At 42.7% G+C, this 23,085-nt stretch overlaps 1 long non-coding RNA gene across 1 annotated transcript; it reads right to left on the reverse strand.

Moving 5' to 3' along the window:
* Positions 1-14,708: 14,708 nt before the first annotated feature.
* LOC110151268 (uncharacterized) lies at positions 14,709-22,276 on the reverse strand. The gene is made up of 3 exons (XR_002318001.2): positions 22,086-22,276; positions 16,620-17,376; positions 14,709-16,323 (listed from the first exon to the last, which is right to left on the reverse strand). It is a non-coding gene; the product is annotated as an uncharacterized lncRNA (long non-coding RNA).
* Positions 22,277-23,085: the final 809 nt, after the last annotated feature.

Raw genomic sequence — 23,085 nt, forward strand, 5'->3', positions numbered from 1 at the left:
GGGATCTTAGCTTCTGACTAGGAATTAAACCTAGGTTCTCAGCAGTGAAAGAGCAGAGTCCTAACCACTGGACTACCAGGAAAGTCCCTCTTGAGGGCATTTTAAGAATATGGATTTTACGCTAAGCATGATGGGATGTGAGTGAAAGATTTGAATTAGAAAAGTGAAATCATGGGAATTATTTAAGGAGACCACAGGTACTGCCATGTATGAATGAAATGAACTTCCATTCTTCCTCCCTTGGGTTTCCTGGTTCCTCAGACCCTATAACTTTCTTCCCCCGTGCTCTCAGCAAGAGCAGCCTGCTCATGAGTCAAAAAGAGCCTTCAAGAAAGATGGGGTGGGTCCACAAGGTCAGTGCTACCAAAGAGTCTCGTAAAATGAGGAAACTATCTAATGGATTTGGAACATGGAGGTCGCTAGTGACCTGGCAAAAGCAGTTTTAGCACCAGCAGCATATTGGGTGTAGAATTGAGATAAAAATGTGTTGAAGAGAGAACTGGGCAGTAAGGAAATGAAAACAGCACATCAACACAACCCTCTGCAGAAAAGCAGTTATAACATGAATTAGAAGGAAGGAATAGTGATTGTAGGGGATGTAGGGGCAAGTGGGACCATTTAGGTTCATTGCTAGCAGACTCTGTTCATAGGCTTAGAATGATCCAGTAGGCAAGGAGAGACTAGTAATGCAGAAGAGAAAATAGCCTAAGAAATAGAGTCCTAGAATTTCTGGAAGGAGGTGGATCTAGAACTCAATGAAGGGATGGTTTATCCACAGGAGAAGGAACACTTCTTTCATTGTAACAAGAGGGTGGGGAGAGTGTAGATGCTAATCTAGGTAGGTTGAGAAGTGCAATATTGGAAAGATTAGGGAGGGAGTAGCTGGGATGCTTTAGCCGCAAGCAATAGAAATTAACTATGGTTAACTCAAGCAAAAAAAAAAAAAAAAAATTAGATGAATTTGAGATAGCTTAAAAAAAAGACTGTCAATAGCCATTGATGATACTGCTGGTAATCCACAAAGGAAGGTGACTCCCTTTTACATCTCTGCACAGGGAAGCAGGGAAGCATACTTCTTCTTTCAAAGAGAACTCATAGAGCAGGGTAGTATATCAGGATCAGGAATTCAGCTCTTTCCACCTCATAAGGGTGAGGAGTCTATGAAAAGAGGCTGTCACATATATCCTGCCCCTCCCACCTCTCTCCTTAGTCTGCTTTATCCATCTTTAGTTCCTTCTCTCAAGTCTCCCAGGATCTAGGTTCTTACCTCTTCCTCACGAAGTAGAACATCTGCCTACAGATGTCTAGATGCCTTTCTAGTTTGTTGCATGCAGCATGTGCCAGATGCCAATGGTGGTTTCTTATCTGGGGTCTGCACCCTGGAGAGGTCAGGGTGGACCGGACAAGAGAGTGGGATTGGTGGGATGCACCCAAATTCCTGTTGGGTCTTTCAAGTGGTCTTCATGACTGAGTTTTCACAGGAGTAGAACCCCTGCACAAAGGAAGCTATGATCTGCGAAGGCAGCACCATCCCGTCTCATCCACACAAAGAGAACAGAGTTTGTCCCTCCCCCTTGCACAACAGCTTTCCTGGCATTACTGTGTTAAGGAGTACTTGACACAGTAGTCCCGAGCCCCTTTAATTAACAGAATTGCTGCTTTTGACTATGAGTAGCACTGTCTCAGCTGCCAACTCTCTGAATTTTTCCTCATCCTCTTGGAGGAATGGTAGTAGCTCAATTTGTCTAGCCATACTATGGTGATATTTAGCTAAATAGATGCTAAAAACAGGCCAGGTGCTCATTCTAGACAAAATTTCACAGAATTGTAATAGGTCTAAAGCCTCCTTTTTTTTTTTTTTTAGCTTTATAGCCTAAAACATTTAACTTTATCATTTAACTTTCTTGGAAAGTTTTCAGGTTTTTTTTTTTTCTTTCAGGTTTATAAAGAACTCACATGCAGTTCTCAAATTCTAAGAGATTTTTTTGGATTGTTATTTAAATACTCTTCCAATTTATAATTTAGGAGATGATTCTCAGGCATCAGAATACTTGTGTCAGAACACTACATGATATCACTTATATGTGGAGTCTAAAAAGTAAAGAAACTAGTGAATATAAGAAAGAAAGAAGCAGTCTCACAGATAGAGAACTAAGAGGTTACCAGTTGGGGAAGGGAGGGGCAATATATACGGGTGGAGTAGGAGGTACAAACTATTGGGTGTCAGATAGGCTACGAGGATCTATTGTACAACATGGAATATAGCCAATATTTTGTAATAACTATAAATGGAATATAACCTTTAAAAATATATAAAAAGTTAAAAAAATATATATATATGCCACACACACACACACACACACACACACACAAACAAGAATACTTGTACCACCTGGGCAGCACAGTTTCTCTACTGTAGAAAAGTCTGCATGGAAAACCATGTTGCTATTCCTTGCTTCTTGACTCAAGAGTAACTGAGAGGGTGTATAAAGATAGCCCCCTCCGAACGTGATGCCTAAGTTCTCTCTTGATCCTTTAGGTTCCAAACCCCACTAGCACTTTCTCTTTCTCTTTCTCCAGATTCATCAACTTCCTTGAATTAGTTCACTTTCAGTGACTTTTCTTCCCTGCCTAAACTCCTTTGAGTCAGGGCAATTTTGCAGTCGTATTTGTATTGCTACATCTCCTTCCCAGAGACCAGGGCAGGTTTTGCACATGGTAGGTGTTCAAGGCTTGTTTGTGATTTTGTAACCACCAGAAAGTTTCTTGGAAAAATATTCAATACTTCTTCCCACCTTGATCCTCAGTAATCTGGGTGATGTATGGAGCAAGTAGTGGACTTATAGTCAGAAGTTTTGATTCCTGATTCTGCCACTACTACATGACTTGAGGTTAAATCACTCAGCACCTCTGAGCTTCAATTTCTTCATCTACAAGATGAACAATCCCTATCCAACAAGATTGTTGTGAAGATCAAATGAGACCAAGTATGTCAAAGTGTTTTAAGGCTTCTATAAAACGCAGGGTTTACTAGTGATCATGGAGTGAGAACAAAGGATCTAGGATGGCCTTAATGACCATTGTTAACACCCACCAGCACTTTGGTCTACCTGTCTTTTCATCTCTGTATCCTTCGCACCTAGCACAGTGCTTTACAGAGTAGGTTCTCAGTAGATGGTTTTGAACAAAGGCCAATGTTATTAAGAAGGAGTTTTCTGCCCTGCTTAGGTGATTGCTGGGGGAGGTATAAAGCAAAAGCAAATGGTTCCAGAACAGTTCATGTGGATGTGAATGAAGGCGTGTGTTCAGAGATGGGGAATGTTCTCTCCAGGAGGTGACTATAGGGGATGGAGTAGTTTTGGGAACCCCGCTGAGGTTCGGGGCCTCCATAGAGTGTGCCTGCCAGGCTCAGCCTGTGTTATCACTGCAGCAGGCAGTTTGATGACATCTCTGAGTTGTGGCTCTTATTGGGATACTGATGCATATGGGATACCCATGGCAAACTTGGGGTCAAGAGTGATAAGCTGAAAATGATGTTCTGGGAGACAAGAGCATCACTGAGGGGAGTGGGTTGCTTTTGGAAAGGAGATGAAAACGTGAGCTTTGCTAGTGTTGGTCATGCACGGGCTGGCGGTGGGGAGAGGGGCTGCACAGTGGGTAGACAAAGATAGGAGCCGACTGTGGCTGCCTGGAGCCACTGGTTACCACAGGTGTAGGGTGCGCAGTTAGGGCAACCAAGTCACCAAACACCAACCTCCCTGAAGACATTGTTTTGAAAATCAGAATAATAATTTAACCAAATCTTTTTTGTATTGGCCACCTCATTAAGTGAAAGTGATTGGCCACCTCATTAAGGCATTATCTAATGTAAAATGGATTTTTGACATTGTACAGAGTAAATGAAGTTTTAACTTTGTAACAACCCTGGCTCCTGCCTTTTTATATACCTCCAAAAATTATATGCTCCATGGTTTACCAGGAGCATCTGATTTTTCTTTGTTCTATTGCACCTTATGTAAAGAATTACAAATAGTCTTTAAAGAAGGCAGGTCTTTCCTGGCTTCATTCAGCTACTGCAGGCAGTCACTGTAGAGGAACCCAGGGCTGATGGCCCTCTGCTTGTTGTTCCAAGCAGACTTGGGAAAAGCTGCCAGGCCTAGATGAGGACAGTCTGTCCCAGCTCTGGTTTATAGATCAGTTTGGAGCCGAGAGAGCCGACCAGGGTTTGCAACACTCTGGTGTGATGGGCCTCCGTCAGCAGGAAGCCTCACTTGTAGCCATTAACTCTGCTATCACCAGAGATTTCGGCTTCCATCCTCCTGGGACAGCCATTCAGTTGGATTGTGAATGCTTTGGACTTGAGCCTCATGCCGAGCACCTTTCTCAGCAACAAAACCATCGTCTTCTGTGGGAGGATGCAGGACAGCCTGAGCCTGGCTTGATGGCGTCCCCAGGAATACTGGGAATGAATGCACACAAGGACCTTACAGCTTGAAGAAAAAACTTGGCAGGAAGCAACACGAATCCAATGCCTTGGCTCAGAACAGGAACAAGGAATCCAATTATAGGATGCTCTGTAGAGAGGGTAAAAAACATGGCTTTTGTTTTGCCTTAATCCCACAGAAGTAAATGAGAGAACAAGAACCAGATTTAGGGTAAATCTTTCATTCAAAATTTTCCTTTAGACAATGTCAGGTTGGAAAATATCTTTTGGAGATTGAAGAGTGCTCTCATTTGTAGAAAGGATAATTAAGGCTTCTTACAACCTGAATGACCTGTTGTGGTTCTCCAGAGCTAACACAGAAGTTTACTGCCCACAGAAATTCACTTCCGACAAAAGCATCTTTATCCAGTACATGTGATATACCTTATCTGTGTACATCACAGAAGTGCATGTGATGTGTTCTGTCTGCTCTCCAGTCTGATACAGGCACAGTATTCTAAAGGACCTCAAAATTCCCAGTGGTACTTAGTCTTGTATAAGGGCATGAGAACATTTGTACAAAGTTATGGTGTAACAGAACAAGAGCTTGCTACCCACAGCTTAAAGCTTATATCTTGTCACTTTAGACCCATATAATCTCTACTAGGCACATGCAAATATATATTCTTGGGGAAATACACAAACATAGAACATGTAAGTATCCATTTTGTACTGGAAATAATTATTGAAGGAGGGCAATTATTTCCAATCTAAGGGGCTTCAACCAGAGCTCTTGAAATGGCTTTTGCTATTATATTTAGATTTGCATCAGCTGTGAAGAATCTATTTTTTATCGCTGTGCCTGCCTCATGTGGCCCCTACCCTATGATCTTTCCTTGGGACTTGCAATTAAGTGAGTAAGGATCTTGGAAGGTTAAGTAGATAATATGATTGTGAAAACCTATTAAATCCAATTATTATTTTTTTTTTTTCGTGACCATGAAACACAATCTCTAAAAGCTGAGATTGTGCAACTCCTTGCAAGGCTCAGGGCTCAGCTCAGTATTGCGTCTAATGAAAACAAAACCAAAAATAAAACCCAAGTGATCCATGAGCCTCATTGCTTGTAAACATCTGAACTTCAGGATTTTTAGGAAAAGTTCTGCCCTGTAAGAGGAACCCAGTCCAGTGTTGCTTTTGACTGGTGACTCTTCACGCTACTTGTTATGATTCGGTTAGCCCGGTTGAGACAGGTGTTCCTTCCTGCCTGGAATGGCTCCTGTGTGGCCTGTGAGAGCAAAGAGCTGTGGAAGGTCAGCTCTTCTGGAGGTCTGCGTGGCCGGCCAAGCTGCTTAGGTGGACGTTCACGTGGTGTCACGAGTCCCTGTCCGGGGACCGCGTTTCCCGGGGAGGTGACGCTGGCCTGCGTTGGTACTGTCATTAGCTGGATGAGGGTGGTGTCCTCAGTGGCAGCTATGTTCGATACCAAGGGAAGGGTGAGTTATGCCACTGTCACCCGCGTTGTTTTCAGGTGGGAGGTGCTCCAGGTGTCGGGTTGCCTGTGTTGTCACAGGTTGAATAATCTTGACAGGGTGGAGCTCCCTCTGATGAGTTTTCTTCTGATTGTTAACACTGAATTCTCTCTGTCCTCTCAGTCATGATTATAATAAAAACACTGCTTCTTTAGCGAAAGGCATTCACATTTAGACTGACGTTTGTAACCCCTGGTTAGGCTATTAGTGTGCTTAAAGATCCACCTTTCTCCAATCCCTGGATCCGTGTGGATTGGTCCTCACTAAGTCGTGTCTGACTCTTTGTGACCCGATGGACTATAGCTTGCCAGGCTCCTCTGTCCACAGGATTATCCTGGCAAAAATACTGGAGGGGGTTGCTATTTCCTCTTCCAGGGGATCTTCCCGGCCCAGGGATTGAACCCACGTTTCCTGCATTGGCGGGTTGATTCTTTACCACTCAACCACCTGGGAAACACCAGAACAATGCTTCACAGTTAAAAAAAAAATACGATCCCTTTCATTTGTATTTAGAACATATTATGTTTTATGAAGCACTTTTAAACTAATTATCTCTTGGGTCCTTCAGGCAAACCTGTGAGCTGGACATGGAAGACACTCTGCCTTTCCCCATTGCCTTCAAGAGAATGAGACTTCTGTGGCCCTAAGTGCTGAGAACCAAGTCACCTAAGTAGGGAGTGGTAAAGCAGGACTAAAGTCCAGCTTTTCTAGTTCAAGGATTGGTGCTTTTTTTTTTTTAAACCAATATTTTGAAGAGCTGGTGACAGAATAATTTGATGATTTTTTTTTGTTTTTGACAGACTTGATAATACTTCAGGAAGACAAATGCTACTAAAATAATCTGCTGGTGGTAGCATCTCCAAATCTCCAGTCATTTTTCTTAATCTCAGCCATACGGGAAGAGAAAGAATGTGCTTCCATTTGGGAGAGTCTGGAGGGGCCTAGTGTGACTTTCCTGGTCACTCACAATATCCAGGGTCTTGAAGAGGAGACTGCATGCCTTTAAGTGTTGCTTTCTACTTCAGGAAAAGAAAGCTATTAGATTCATGGGATCTCCCAGCTGAAAGGGAAGGATAGAGATGATTCCTCTCTTCTCTTAAGCCTTATTATATTCATGAGCAAAATGAGGACCCAGATATTGGGTAACTCCCAGCTTCTACATGTTTGTCCAGCAAGACAAAAATCTTGTCTTCCAAACAATTTCAATCTAATTCATGTAAACCACCTTGCCTTTAAAGAAGAATGTCATTTTAAATGTCAAGCTATGCATGTCATACTCTGCCCCATAGGAATTATGTAGAGTGGCTTGAATCAGTGTTTTGGCAATATTTTTATGTGGATATGACAAATATATTCTACAGATTTTTACTGTGATTTTTGTAAAGAGATCTGGTGGGCACACTGATTGTGCATGAGGGTTGGTCCATCCCGAGTGAAGTGCTGAGCAGAGGGCACGGCTGTGCAGAGACTGAGGGTGCTTTCATGGCCAGTGGGGTCTGGGGAGCTGTGCTGGCTTCTTTTCTCTTTAGACTTATGTCTGCCAAGGTAGGGACTGTTTCCTGACTGAGAAACCCCTTTGACATTCTAGCAATGACTCACAGAGTCACTTCATGCCCACAGAGTAGCCAGTGTCACCGTGTGGTCTTCTTGCCCTGTCTCACGTAAAGCACGGAAGTCATGTTCATCATATAAAACTTGGGCATCAAGTTCCTCCTGCATCAGCTTGCACTCCCTGACAGCCTTCTTTCTTTCTTCCGTTCCCTAAGGGAGGGCTAGGAAGCTTCTGGCTCCTCCCGGGCCCCAATTCTGGGCACCTCTCCTGACTCACCATCCCCTCCCTGTATCTTAATCTCCTTATTCTGACAGCCTGCCCTACACTGGTGTTTTCTTGAATCCATTATGATTCTCTTTTTGCTATACTGTGATTTTCCTGACTGTGAGACCCCTGATGGGCACGTCTCTTATATCCTAGCAGCATACAACCACCTAGTTAGTGCTTAAAAATACATATAGTTAGCTGCTGCAGTAATGTAAGAAGATGAATTTTCTAAGATTCCCTTCTTTTCTTCCTGTGTTCCTTCTCCCCTCTCTCCTTCTCTTCTTTCTTTCCTCCTTTCCTCCCTTCTTCCTTCCCATCCTCCCTCCCTCCCTCCCTTTTGCAAATATCTATCACAGTAGGAGACAGGCGTCATGTCTGTTTGGGGAGAGAGCTGGGAAGAAGGCAGTTATGGCCCTGATGATCGTGCTCATGATGATTTAGGACTTTACAAAAGTGAAGGGCAGGGGATCAGCTTGCTGTGGAAAGGAGCGGGAAGGCATTTATCTCATGACAAAAGAGAAGTCCTAGATGGAGAAAGCCTGGCTTCCTTCTTTCCTTGGGAAAGTGGGACTGGGGAGGTAAGAGCGTTGTTTGAAGGATCAGGGGGCTAGAAGTGTGGTCGGGTGGAACACTTCAGAAGTTTGGGGCCCATGGGCAAGTTTTAACACCCCAGAATCTCTGGTACTTCATCTGTAAGACAAGGGTGGTTGTGAAAATCACATTAGTTATAGAAAAATGCATTTTAAACTATTATACAAATATAAAGGATTTGATTTTATAGGGCATGTCCCACTTATTTTCCCTCTACAAAACTTGACCTGAGTAGCTGCTCTGTCCCTTCTGAGCACGTGATAATAGGTAACAGGCCAGGTCTTTGTGGGCAGAACAGCTCCTCTGTGTAGTAGACACAGTTCCCTGCTGCAAGTCCTTTTATTTCTACAATGAAGCAGCATTTCGTTAAATGACACAGGTTATGCCTGAATGAGCTAAGTCTCCTGTTGAAGTCCTCCTTGGAAATTGTTCCTAATGCAGAATCTGGTCTGAAAAGGAAAAAAAGAAAAAAGCAAAATATTCTGCGATGATACAATTTAAGGCCTAAATCTACATTTCTGAAATGGTAAAGACAACCCTTCCCTCTCCTCCAAATTAACCATCCCAAACCAAAAGAGGAATTCCTCTGAGATCTGAATCTTCCCCCTTGGTTGTCACATTTCATCACAATTTAGGGGACCACAGCTGTGGCCAGGAGGCTGGGTTACAGCATCTTAGGTATCAATCTAGGATGATACCTAGGATGAAACCTAAGATACTAGGACTTTGAGTCCCAGGTATCAAAGGGACTCATCTTGGGAGTGGGCTGGGAAAGCCCCAGTGCTCACCCTAATTTCTCCACGGGTTAGATGGGAGGCTAAGTACTGACCTGGTTAGTAATTTTTTTCTGGAATAATAAGGAATAATAAAGAGCTATGAAAACCTCCCAAGAAAACATGATGCTAACCAAGCAGGCTGTGACAGTTAAGCCAGTTCCTGTGGGTGACAGCCACCAAGCAGCTTTCACTGGGAGCCACTCTTGGTGCCCTGTGTTGTAAGCTTATTTCCCGTCACCTATAAAGAATGCCTCCTTTCCCAGCTGTGGCAGAGCCGCCAGACAGATCTCATGTCCTGGATTATGAACTCTAGAGTTTGCTTTCTCCATAGCTGCAGACATAGGCTCTCTTTAGAGAAAGCCTGCTGTGGCCTTCTTCTAGGCCAGCTGAGATCCCATTTGCACCATCTGCAGACTCACTGGTCTCAAAGGTGGTTTCTGCAAGGTAATTCAATCAAATCTTTTTTTTTTTTTTTGGTTGAGTCATTTTTTGATTTTCAAAAGTCACAAACAGGAGAGCAATGCTTTGCAGAGACCTTTTGTACAACCAGGGCACATTTGTCATACTTGACCAGCTTCTGGCTGAAATGCAGACCATTATTGGATGTTGGTATTATAATCAGCGATAGACTAGTACGTTGACCACTGATAACATCTTTGACCTCCATTTCTGAGAAATGCTGTCCTGACATTTATGCAGCATCTAGCAAAGTCTATACCTACGGCACATGACGCCATCTCTTATCCAGTGTATTTGTATTGGACATAAGCAGGCATGTAGTGCTGACATAGTGGGTTTAGGAGTCTCTGAGCATTGGGGTTTTCATCTGAAAAATGATCAGGTAGGGCAAGATGACTCCCCCCCATCCAAGTCTTATCTAGGGCAATGATTTTGTGATTCTCTGAATTAGTGACAATTTTTTTTTTGATTCACTGGAAATAATGAACTCTGCTCTTATTTCTGTGTTGGCTAATGACTTGTTAACTGACCTATGACTTACTCATCTGGATATAGGGTTGATGTGTTGACTTGTGTGTGATCTGTCCTCTAGCAGTACATTCTTCTCTCTTTACCCAGAGCCTCTGAACTAGCAGAAGGTCTAGGGGAGGGACTGCAAAGTAGCCATTGGGGTGACATATGGTGTCTGCTTTGGGCGAAGTTGTAAGGATGTTTTAATGCAGTATCAACTAGATTGGTCAGTAGAGCAGGTGAGGGAGTGCCGTAACAACTGGATTACCAGCACTGTTTCCTCTTCTGTGATGTGAGTCACCTTCTCTTCCAATCTAGTCAGAAATACTCATTGTAACTGAGTGTTTTTTATTTCCAACAAATAAAAATGGGGCATCCACGGGCTGTTTCTCCAACCCATATGTGTTAACCGATAGGGTAAGGAAGACTCCAATACTTTGGCCACCTGATGCAAAAAGCTGATGCATTTGAAAAGACCCTGATGCTGGGAAAGATTGAAGGCAGGAGGAGAAGGGGACGACAGAGGATGAGATGGTTGGATGGCATCACTGACTCAATGGACATGAGTTTGAGTAAACTCCAGGAGTTGGTGATGGACAGAGAGGCCTGGCATGCTGCAGTCCATGGGGTCGCAAAGAGTTGGACACAACTGAGAGACTGAACTGAACTGAACAGAAGGAAGACTCTGTGTGTATATGAGAGGGGACCCTCATCTAGTATTCTCCCTTTTGCACCTGTTAATTAAAAGGTGGAAGGGTGGCTTCTTGTTGGTTGAATATGGCTTGTTTGTGTGTTTTGTCTCCTAAGAGTTTAAAGCAAACAAAGGACATTTTTAAAAATAAATTAAAATACTTTGATTCACTGGTCAACATTTAAAAAGTCAGGATTTTAGCTAAAAAGGCAGATTTCTGGTTTTTTCCTGATAAATTCTGGCCACACTGGGGCCTGTATTTCTGTCTGGTTACAACTAGCTACAGCTCAGAGGTCATTGTACCCACTTAGGATTCAGGCACTCTCCAGGGTAACAGACTGTGCTTGGTTCATTTTATCATTTACTTAAAAAATTTTTTTGCTTTATTTGGCTGTGCCAGGTCTTAGTTGTGGCTCGTGGGATCTTTAGTTTCTGCGTGCGAACTCTTAGTTGTGTCATGTGGGATTTAGTTCCCTGACAAGGGATTGGATCCGGGGCCCCCTGCCTTGGGAGCGAGGAGTCTTAGCATCTGAGCCACCAGGAAAGTCCCTTACCATTTCCTTTTTCTGCCTAGCCCCCTGTAATCATTTCAGAGTGAGGCCCTTGAACTTAGTTGATCAGTTGAGTTTATTGTCGTTTATATGAGGCACAGGAAACCTGGATCCAGAGCAGCAGTTTCACAGACAGCCAGAAGCTCTTTGGATGTGAAGAGAAGTCTGAGGCAAAGGCTGAAAGGGAAGGGAGGGTTGGAAGGGCGGTCCCACCCCAGGTCCTGAGCTATGGCTCTGGTACCACTCCAGGGCAGTGGAAGGGGCAGGCACCTGGGTTGCTGCCCAGCAGCATGCCAGGGTGGTGCCCCAGAAAGGAGGACTGACTCCCTTCTCCTCGGCCTTGGTCAGCCTCATGGGCACATCAAAGTCCACATCTCAGAATGACCACTGAGGACCAGCAGGCAAGTCTAGTTGGTAAATTCACCAATAAGTTAATATTTAATCTATTTCTAACTGTAATCACTTTGTTGAAACTATTTTCAACCTTTTTAGCTGTTAGAACCTGTGAGTGAAGAGTGATGCCCTGTGACATTTTAGATTTTCATGGTCTTCATATTTCACAACAGGGATCTCAGCTCTGTCAATATTTTCATGTTCTAATAACTGCAATCAAAGCTTGAGTTGGTCATATGGTAATAAATAGCCACCCATCTGGGACGTGCCTTGTAAAACACAGAACAGGAAACTCTATACATCATATGGAAAGTTGTACTTTTAGTTTCATAACTCAACTTTTGCCTAACAAAGATAGCTCTTATTGAAACTGAGCCCTTAAAGTGTAAGAAATATATTTAACTATTTTGTGAAAATCATATCTGTGTACAAAATATTTGCCTATATGTCATTTTTTGAGGCATATTATGATTCTCTGAGATAGGCAGAGAGGTAATTACTATCACCAGTTTATAAACAAGGAAATTGGAGTTCAGGAAAATTAAGTTCTTTGCTCATGTATAATTTGTTGAACAAAATTGTAACTGGCTCCCAAGATTTCTGCCTCTAAATCCATAGTTTTCCTACCATCCCTCTGCTGCCTCTCTGTGTCATGGTGTGGGGTGACAGTGGGGCGTATACACATATACTAAAAGCAGATGTATGCCCATGCAGAGAGGCAAAGTTTATTTTATATAAGAACCTTCAAAGTGCTTGGTTTGGAAGATAACAAATGTTGCCTGTAGAATACATAGGGTACTTAAGTAAAAATTAGAGAGACGCTTTCTGAAAACTTATAGAAAAATTTTTGAGGTGATACCAATACAAATAACTTTACAAGCTTATTTTTCTTTCTGGGTTTTTGACCTCTAATAAAATAGTGTTTTGATGAACTGTTTTTAAGAAAATGTCTACCATGAATGACACTGTACAGGAAATGTTTCTCCTAATTGTTAAATACATATTGGCTATACTCTGTGTCAAAAATATGCTAAAGAAAACTCACAATGTCAGAACTCTGTTATTTAGCTACTGGTAGCAGATATTTTTATAGTTTCATCAGGTGTCATATTTCACCTAAACCATCCCCTCCCTGTCTGTTTTTTTTTCTTTTTTTAACAAACTCGAAGCAAATAGAACACACTGAACATGTTAGTGACTCGGACAGTGGCTCCCATGAGGAGGAGGGTGCACTTGCTGCCTTCCTTTCTTGTATGGAGATCGAACCTGTGCCTCATCAAATTTCCAACCCACCCTACTCCAGAGAGGTTGGGTGACAGCTTTCTGGTTATTGGGTAATTTTTTTTTTTTTTTTGGTTTTGGGTTTTTGTTTTGTTTTGTCAATTGTCAATGTATTAGAAGGCAAATTACATTTTAATTAAATTTTATTCCCTATAGGGCTGGTTGCAGAATTTCTTTCTGACACCAAACTGTTGATGTTTTCAAACAGGGTACCTACATATTTATAAATATTTAGGTGACTTGAAAGTGCATGGAAAATCACACTAGTGTGCTTGATTTGTACCTTTTAAGGTAAATCTCTACACTGAGAAGTAGAGCTCAAAAACACTAATTTGATTTCCTTATTGTTTAAAATAATAATGGTACTATGCAAAATTGTATATTGGAACACAATAAAAGACAAAACTTGTTTTATAAAAAAAAATCAAGTAGTTTTATATTTAAATAATTAGGTATTAATATATTGCAACCACTACAATATAAAGAAAAAAAGTATTTGACCAATTTCAAAAATTTGGAAAGTTTAAAATGTTTAAAGACTTATAGAACTTTGAGTGGGGATGGAAAATAGGGTGTATCTGTCAGGAAAATATTATGCTTATTTGTAAAGAAGAGGTAGGCACTTACTTAATGTGAAAAACTACTTTGATATGTGGGAATAGATTTTTAAAAAAATAATTAGATGCAACTTTTACCAGACCTAGTGACCTTATTTTTTTACCAAAAAAAAATATGCTTTTTTAGAAAGCCATAACCTCTCAAAACTTGAAGTTGGGTTATTTTTAGGAATGTGCATTTTGTATTAGATAACTAAGCATTGGGTTTTTTGACACAAAGTTGGTACCCGTGTAGGAAGTGATGGTAATTTACTATGCCTCCCTACTGAATTCAGCTTGGTTTTACCTTTACTGTTGAGTTTTGGGGTAATAAGCTACAGAATGTTAATACTTCTCTCTTAATCTTCCAGAGGCTTAATGGGATCATTTCTCCAAATTAAGTCTACAAAGAAAATGATCAAACTGCCCAAACTCTTTTAGCTGATCCTTTACATCTCATACAGATGTTAATAATGCCAGCTTTAGAGAATTTAACATCTACCTCAAGCTCACTTTCTTCACCATGTATCCTCAGGGTAGGTGTTTCCTCTGAATTCCTTCCTATACAGTTAAAGCCCCAGTCACTCTTGTTATTTAGCATTAATTATCTACTTATCATTTTCTAGGACACAAAGATAAAGTAGGCATAGATCTTTCAAGGAGTTTATAATTTAAAGAGATGATAGCATATATTTTCCAAAGTAAGAATATCCCATGAGAAGCAGAGGCGTAGGAGATCCCATGAGTGAGAGCTAACATTCAGCATATGTGAAAACTCCTAAGACAGTATTTGGTGTGTACCAGGTATCTGAAAAACTATTAGGCCCCTTCTGTGTGACTGAGGAAGGGACAGGGGGTCAGAAAGGCTTCAGGGAAGAAGTGACCTTCAGCCTTGATCAAATAGGTAAAACCTGAATGAAGCAGAGAGGAAGGGAAAAAGAACTTTCCAGGCAAAGGACATTACCTAGGCCAGCAAGTCTGACTTTTGACTCAGGACCCAAAACGTACTGAGGATCCCAAAAAACTTTTGTTTATGTGGATTGTATCTATTGATGTTTATACCTTATTAAAAATGGAAACTTAGAAAAAAATTTTAATTTTATTAATTCATTTGACAGTAGCAGTAATAAACTCATTACATATTAATGTTACTAACACATTTTTACTGGGAAAAATAGGCAAAAGCTTTAAAGCCAAAATATTTAATGAGAAGATGGACATGCTCCCCCCCACCACCCCCGGTTTTACCAGTCTTTTGAATTTCTGGCTTAATAAAAGAAAGCTGGAGTCCTTCTTTGCTTCTGCATTCAATTTGTTGCAATGTCACAGATCATGTAGCTTCTAGAAAACTCATGAGAGATGGAGTGAAAAAAGCAAATAAGCTCTTAGTATTATAATAGAAATAGATTTTCCTTGGTGGACTCCCTGAGAGAGCCTTAGGATCCCTAGAAGTCCCTGGGACCACCCTTTAAGAACTGACAGTTTATGCTATACATGGATATCTGTCTTGTTTTATGGATATTTTGTACTCTCATTCATCCCCTCCCCTGCCCCCATAGTCAAACTACAAGGTTCTAGAGGGCAGAGACCACAATAGGTGCTCAATAAAGTGAATGGCTGATACCAATGTTGATGACGGTGTGTATTCGCTTATAATCCTGTATGTATAAATAGATATATATGTGCCTGCCTCTCTATCTATTGTGAGGTTTTTTTTTTTTTTAAGGGAGTAAAAGTTCAAACGCTGGAAAGATGATTGAGTGAAAGAGTTGACTATTAATGATTTGCCTAGGGGTAGTAATAGAGGCAATGTTAGTAATAAAGGTAATTACTCTTTCTACAAAAGAAATTAGTCAGAAAAGGAAATCCATGTGTATAGACAGGATGGCAAACTGCCAGTTTCACTTTTGGATATTTTGAATTCTTAGGGTTCTGAGCCCCACTTCATCCATGTCCCTTTCCTGCCTGGTGACAAATAGCAGGCATGGTCAGATTTGCATGTGAATCAAGCATACCTGGGAGCCTAGGCCTTGAAATCTGCCATCAGATATCCATATTCTTAGGCAATTTCTCAAGAGCATTGTGTCAGGAAAAGCTTAGCAGGTTCTTTCAGGAAGCTTTATTACAATAGTGTACTTAGGGCTCTGTGCAAAATATGAAATGTGCCCCAGTCCCTTATTCTTCCCCTGGAACATGTACTTCAGAGGTGCATCAAAACAGAATTGGGCACCATTTTACTTTCTGCCAGTGTAAGCCTTGACCAGACTTGCTTCAGCTCAGACATTTAAGATGAAATTTAGCTGCAAATAGTTAAAAAATCCTTTGGCTTTTCAAACTAAGAATTTATACTTGAGACCTCCTGGAGATGATTTTTTTTTCTTGTAGGTGGAAGGAACCAGTTAGTATAGATGGATATGTTCAGATGCATTGACTTAAAACATCAGACACTTAACATATTTTTAAAGCTAGAAAAAGTTCAGAGATTATCTAGTGAATCCAATCCTCTATTTAACAGAAGAAGACACTGAGACCAGAGGCATGAAGGAACTTGCCTGGGGATGTGGGCTTTCTCTCTTTGAGTCTCTGGGCTGAAGGTCATTTGTGTCCCATACTGTGCACCAGCCCAGCGAGCGGCCGAGTTCAGGCTTCTTGAGAACCCTGGCCTCATCTTCCTTAGGAGTTACATGCACCATTTCCTGTACTGAGAGCAAGTGCAAAAAAATGAGGTACGGGGAACATGGTCTCTGGCACCAAATGAGTGAAAAGAGGCTCTTTTTTGTTTTTTTTTTGCTCTTAAAGGGGCTGCCAAGCTCCTGAGTGAGACTTGCAGCAAGTCATCCGGTTGACCAGGGAGCTGGTTCTCAATCCTGGCTGCCCATGCCCATCAGCTGGGTTGGTTTACAAAACCCTAAGGCTCTGGGTCCCCAACCCAGATCAATTAAATCAGGATAGGGGTGGGAGAGACAGTGTGAGCATCATACGAGGTTTAGTGCTCACCTTTCAGGGTGATCAAGGCCTGCTCTGGTGTCTGCCTATGGCTGCTTTGGGAACCTTGCTCTCCTCTTACTCTGGAAACAGACTTCAGCTGTGCACTTACATCCTCAAGAAGAGGCAGCATCCTTGCCAGACCTTGCTTCCAAATTTCAAGAGGAACTTGGTATTGTTGAGGAGGGAGAGTGTTGCCTATCAACGCCGGTGGCTGCCGCTGCCAGCTTCGTGAACACCAAGTCACTCTATGACACGCAGCTTCCTGCTTGTCTGCACGCTGCCCACCGCATCGCACGTCTGGCCTTCCATGAGCAAAAGTTTCACTACTGAAATCAGTGGGTGACCTTTCTCGTTTTTTGTACACCCAGAGGAAGAGACGGTTTGCTATCGAGTAGGTTTGCTATTGAATTTAATACTCTGGTGAGACAGGGAAGAATCTAGCCATGGAAGCCTGAAAGAGAAGCACTCTGGGGCCTTTATCTTTTCACTGTTCGCTGCTGAATGAGGTGGTTATTTTGTGAATATGTTGAGTATCTTTGGAATTCACCAAAGAGGCAAACTCACAAAGTACTCGAAGATAGTCAGGCAGCTGGAGTTTTTCTCCCCATGTCTATTCCGAAGGTGTTGACATCCAAGAAAGTGAATAGGTAATTCCAAACTGTAGTGGCCAAGGTACCAGTTTCTCTCCCATCACTGCAATGTGCTGCCTCTTCCCCACATTTCTGAGTGAGAGCTGAATGTATCAATAATGGTCATCTAGAGAAGCCTAGTGGGAGAAAAGAGAAGAAACAGACACAAAGCAAAAGGTTAAAAAAAAGCTGGGGGCAGAAAGAAAAGCTGAGTCTTGGTGCAGCCTGCTCTGACCTCTTCTCCCCTTCCTTGCCTCCTGCTGCAGGCTTCCTCCCATCCTTGGCTTCAAACATCCCTGGCAACACAGAGGAAGCTCCAGTGTCCTTGGCAATCAGGGCAGGTACTCTGATCCAAACCACCTAAGATTAATCTTGCATTTGAATTATTCTAGCGAGGAACAAGCAAACTCAGTCACTCCTTGACCCAGCCACCCTCCCATTCTTCCTTTAAGGAAATTCAGTTCAGGGGCTGCCAGGGGAAAATCATGAAACTAAATTTTGACGTAATAAATTCCATTTTAGATAGTAGTGACTTTGTTAGCAGAAATTGCAGTACCATTGTATATGTATATTATATTGCATAATAGTTTAAAAAAGCTTGAGATATTAAATGCTTAGATATATTTATATATTTTTGATAGTATTTTATAATAAATTATTTATTTGGTTCAGATGAGTAGTAGGAGGGATCTTTAAAAGCTTAGAAGATGTTATGAAAGAAACAAAAATGATAAAAAGCCCACCTTTTAGACCACCATTATCCTAATTTAGTGGGAAATCACTTCAACTCCACTCTGAAAGCAAAGTTTGCAGACTTCTCATGTATTGGATAAACTGTTAGACTCCAAGAGAAACCATCCACTGTCTCAAGTTGAAATTCTGGCCTGAGCACTGCTCCTGACAAGCCTTGTGGCTTCAACAGAGTCTCAGCCAGGTCCTGGCAGAAACACGATGCTCACCCTACAGTATTCCTTCCAACAGGGCAGTGCAGTAAGAGGGAAGCAAAGTGGTCAGTGGCCTGGGAGGGAGGGGGGATGTTTGCCCTGCAAACATTATTTGATGAGCGTAGAGTGGAAACCAGGAGGCAGAAGGCAAACTGTGTGCTGACCAAGAGCCAGAGGGGCTGCCTCCAAGAACTGGCTTTCCCCTGAGGCACCTGAGAAAAGGCCAGAATTTTAAACTTGAAGGGGCGTAAGACACAGAACTGGGAGAACCCGGCACCTGGAGAAAACAAAACTTGAGTGGCGAGAGAGGGAAGAGCAAGAGCCGAGGAGGAAGTCCCTGTCCTCTGTTGCTTTTAATTACTTCCTCTAGAGAGACTCAGCGAGACAAGAAGGAGTCCCAGACAGCAAGGGCCAGGAGAGCCCTTCAGGGCAGGAAGGGCAGAGAGGCACATGGGCAAGGCAAGGAACCAGAGCCGAGCCCTGTGTAAAAATACCGGGATCAGTTAATTCACTAGAAGCTTCTCCAGTGAGATGCATGAAATTAAAATGACTTATAACACTGACTCAAAGGTGAAGATGCTGCAGTGGGAAGAGCTTGGATGGGGTCCATGACAGACTGGGGTTTCAGCCTTGACTTCAGCATCTAATAACTCTGAGGGAGAAGGACTCATGGCTTAAGACAACTCAGCTGCCTCATCTGCAAAATGATGATAATACGAACATCTCATAGGTTTCTCATCAAGTTTGCTGTGATGTAGGCAAAGGGCCTGTCAAGATTCCTGCCACAGAGTGATGAATAAAGAGCAGTTGCTGTCATCTTGTTTGAGTGGAATGGAGACCATGAAGGCAACTTTGTGGCTAAACATATCTGCAGGGAGGAGACCAAGGTCCTGTGATGCAGATCTGTCTGGGTTTGTGAGGTCACTCATTGTTCTGCACGGGTGCTGGGGGGCCAAATGGGATGGTACAGAATGCAAGCCATGTGGTCTTCGCTGGCCACCAGCAGGGATTGTGGGGTCACACTCAGTCCTTCTGCTATATCATGGCCAAGTGAGAAGGGAGACATGAGACCAAACCCCCAGAGGTGAGCCAAGGAGAAGCTGATGGGAAGAAGCAGGTGTGCTGGTCTAGACTTCACAAGAGTTGTTTGCAAAAAATGAAGAGAAATGGAGAGGAAAGGAGGAGGTGGGACAGAAAGGAGCATGGAAATAGGCATGTGGGGAGGGTGAAATCAGTAACTTGTGATCTTTCACCTGGTAAAGTGTGGTTTCTGGGCCCAGAGAGTGAGGGTTGAAGGGGATCTGTGGAAACCTCAGCTGTGACTATCTCTCAAAGAGTTCAGGAGTTGATCTGAGTAAGAGTCTACGGGGTGACAGCCAACTGCCACCTTCAAAACCTGGTGGGAACTGTTACAGGGAGGCCATAGGGCCCTGCTCTGGGTTCTAGTTTCCCTTGGTCTCTCACCAGCCCAGTGATCCCCCTATAAGTCATCTCACCCTACTTGGCTTCAGCCTCCTGGATATGCAGTGAAGGCATGGAACCAGAAGATGGATTCTAAACTTTGCAAAAAGCCGCATCTCCTTTTGAACACTGTCAGAATCTCCTCTGCTCCCCTCCCCCAACTGGACCATCACCCAGCCCCATCTGAGGTCCGCGTTTGCTTGTTCTATGATGGAGAGAGACAAGGTGTGTTCCCACGATGGTAATAAAGGAAAGATGGAGTGAAGAGAGACACACTGGGGCCCCGTGTGGGTTTGATGTGGCCGCTGCTCTTGGAGAAACTGTCCAATGGCCAAAGCTCAAGTCAGGGTGGGAATAGTCAAGTTCGGGTCGCCCCTCACAGCTCTGAAGCTCAGGAGTTGAAGGAGGGCAGTTTGGGAACCTAGAGCTGGAAACATGCCCTAACATGCAGCTGACTCCACAGGGAGACCCTCTGGAGAGGCTCCATGCTGCCCTCCAGCTCCAAAAAAGTGTGATCTGAGAAGCTCTGCTTCCCGGGTTCCCTGAATATCCAGTCAGTTTTGTTTCCAGAACTCCTCAAATGGGAAACCCAGACAATCTGTGGGCAGCCCATCTGCCCTTCAGCAGGTGGTGACGCCTCCCTCAGCCTTGTCCTATTTTAATGTCCTTGGAACATCTCTGCTGTGCTCCCCTTCATCCCACCAGGCACAGCAGCTCCGTACATTTATTTCTCTGTCTGGCTGCACTGGGTCTTGGTTGTGGCACATGGGAACTTTCGTTGCAGTGCATGGATTCTCTCGTTGTGGCATGTGGGCTCAGTCGTTCTAGTTTGCTGGGTCTGTGCTCTGGTGCACATGGGATCTTGGTTCCCGGACCAGAGATTGAATCTGCATCCCCTGCATTGCAAGGCAGATTCTTAACCACTGGACCACCAGGCACCCTGCAGCTCCGTAAATTCTTGAGAGACAGGGATTAAAGAGTAAAGAGGGAAGGCTGTCTAATGGTTAAAAACAAAACAAATTAAAACAGATTCTGGAGCCATGCAGCCTCACTTCAAATATAAGCTTGATAGCTCTGTGTCCTTGGTAACCTCCTTAATCTCTCTGTGCCTCATCTCCTCACCTGTAAAATGTGGTTCATAATTTACTCACCTCATAGCATTGTGAGATATAAGTGGGTTAATAAATATAAAGTGCTTAGCAGAGTGTCTGGCAGAGTAAACATGACTCAAGGTATTAGTGGTTATTATTTTCCAATTTCTCACATAATTTTTTAAACTGAAAGCAGTTCCTTTCTCAGTGTTTTTTTTTTTTTTTTTTTGCAAAAGAGAAAAGCCAAGAGCAAACAATAAAGCAGCTATGGAGAGCTGGTAGTAACAAAACTGAGGAATTTCCACCCTCCCTCTTTCTCTTACTCCCGCCCAAATTTGGAAAGAACTGTGAGTCATTATTTTCTATAAATCAATCACCTGTAATTAATTTTCTTCAAAAAGGAATGTCAGTGACCTTAATAATGGGAGAAGACTAGTGAGAAGGGTGGATGGGTGGGTTCACCTTCTTCCCCAAGCCCCTATCTCCTTCTAGCCTTACCTTCACTTCTAGAGATAATTTCAAACCACAAATACTTTCCTTTGAATTTTCAAGTTCAGGTTTAAATTTGAAGCTAATTTTCAGATTTAGTTTTTAGATTAATCTATTAAAATCTGAAAGTATTTCACTGTTCTAAGTAGAAGGAGAAACTGTAGCAAAGAAAACCACTTTGCAGAGTTTAAAAACCTTTATCTGTATAGAACTATCTGGGGCACAAAGCTTAGGAAAATGGAACAAATTGGTCGATATTCATAGAATTTGTTTGGTAATGGAGTCTTCTAGTTTGGAAAGGAGATGAGGAAGTAAAATGAAACATATTATTAATATCTCTCACTGTAATTGTGTTTTGTACAGTATCTGTTCGTAAGAAAGTATTGGGAAATGCTTTCCCAATAAGATATCACAAAACATAATCACAGGTTTTAAAATGTAAGTCAATGAGCTAAAGAAATGTTTTCACCAGGTTTGTGTGTGTTTGTTTTGTTTTTATAACATCAAGGGATTTTTTTTCTCCCTTTCAAATTGCAAATACTTTCGGGATGTGTCCTTCAATTTTGCAATTGCCCTTAACTTTACGTACCCAGACCCGAAAGTCCTTTTACCAAGGGAAAGTCACCTAACCACACCCTGGAACAGGAAAAATAAAAGACATATTATTGTGTGAGCCACTTTCTTTTGGGCAATGTGTCTGTTGCGATAAATTACTTCATTTATTCATCATGAGTTGGAGACAGTCATGGTTCCTTGTTTACAGGAAGTTCTTTCACAAATGGGTTTTACTAGCTTAACTGAACTTAACACCAAATTGTATCACTCAGAACCCCGCCTATAATTATTTTCTTTCATTCTTACCTGACCGTGTCAGGGGGTGTGGAGTGGGGACCCTCTGAAGACAGCATGCTCCTCTCGAGAATTTCTGCCGGTACAAGAATAGGAGAGAGAGATGCCTTACACACCCCTTATCAGTGCAGGAGATTCCTCACGACTTCTTCACACTCTCGGCCGCCTCCAGTAGGGCACTGACTCCGTGCTCTCTATTTGCCTGTCAGGTTCGTCACTAGGTTGTGAGCCCCTGGTAACCTGGGGCCATGTCTTATTCACCTTTTATGTCCTCAGTGTCAAGCATGTTGTTCAAGCTGACTAAATAATTATGACTTTTATATCCCATCTCATTCTGCCAAAGAACTTAAGAGGTGCTCAATAGACATTCTTGTTGAATTAATAAATGTTTTTGAATCTCACGGACCTGGATACTGAGAAGGCAGAAATTAGACCTGACACACCTTGGTGACGTGGCAGAGATGATTAATCCCCCACCTGGGGGGGTGGGGTGGAGAGAGAGCACTTGTGAAGTCATGGGATGATGAGGGCCTCCCCAGCAGGGGGATTTACCGAGATTCCCTCTTCGCCTGTTTGTGTCATTCCCCCGCTGACTTTACATGAATCCAGACAGTTGTCTGGTGCCATCCATGTCTGTTACACAACCAATATGTGTTTTCTTGGAAGCTTTTGATTTCTCTTAGCAAGCGGGTTTCTGGCCTCCCGGACTTGGAAAAAGAAAAAGGAAGTCTCATGGAAGGGCTTTGTGCATGTCTCCGGTGATAACCATCACCCAGTGCCGGCATGGGGAGCCCCTCCGTGGAGATGAGGAAATGGGAGCCCAGAGTAGTTGTCCTGCCCCAGGTCAGACATGTGCCAGCCTCTGGAAGAGAATCGACCGCCCACATCTGCCATACCAGCTGTCATCTTGGCCTACTGGACCCCATTGTTTCTTGGAGAACACTTTGCTATTGAACTAGGTGTGGGATCTCCATTCAGAAGGACAATTCACTCTGAATCCACTTACCCCATC

Source organism: Odocoileus virginianus, chromosome 19, assembly GCF_023699985.2.
Source record: "Odocoileus virginianus isolate 20LAN1187 ecotype Illinois chromosome 19, Ovbor_1.2, whole genome shotgun sequence".
Lineage (NCBI taxonomy): Eukaryota > Metazoa > Chordata > Mammalia > Artiodactyla > Cervidae > Odocoileus > Odocoileus virginianus.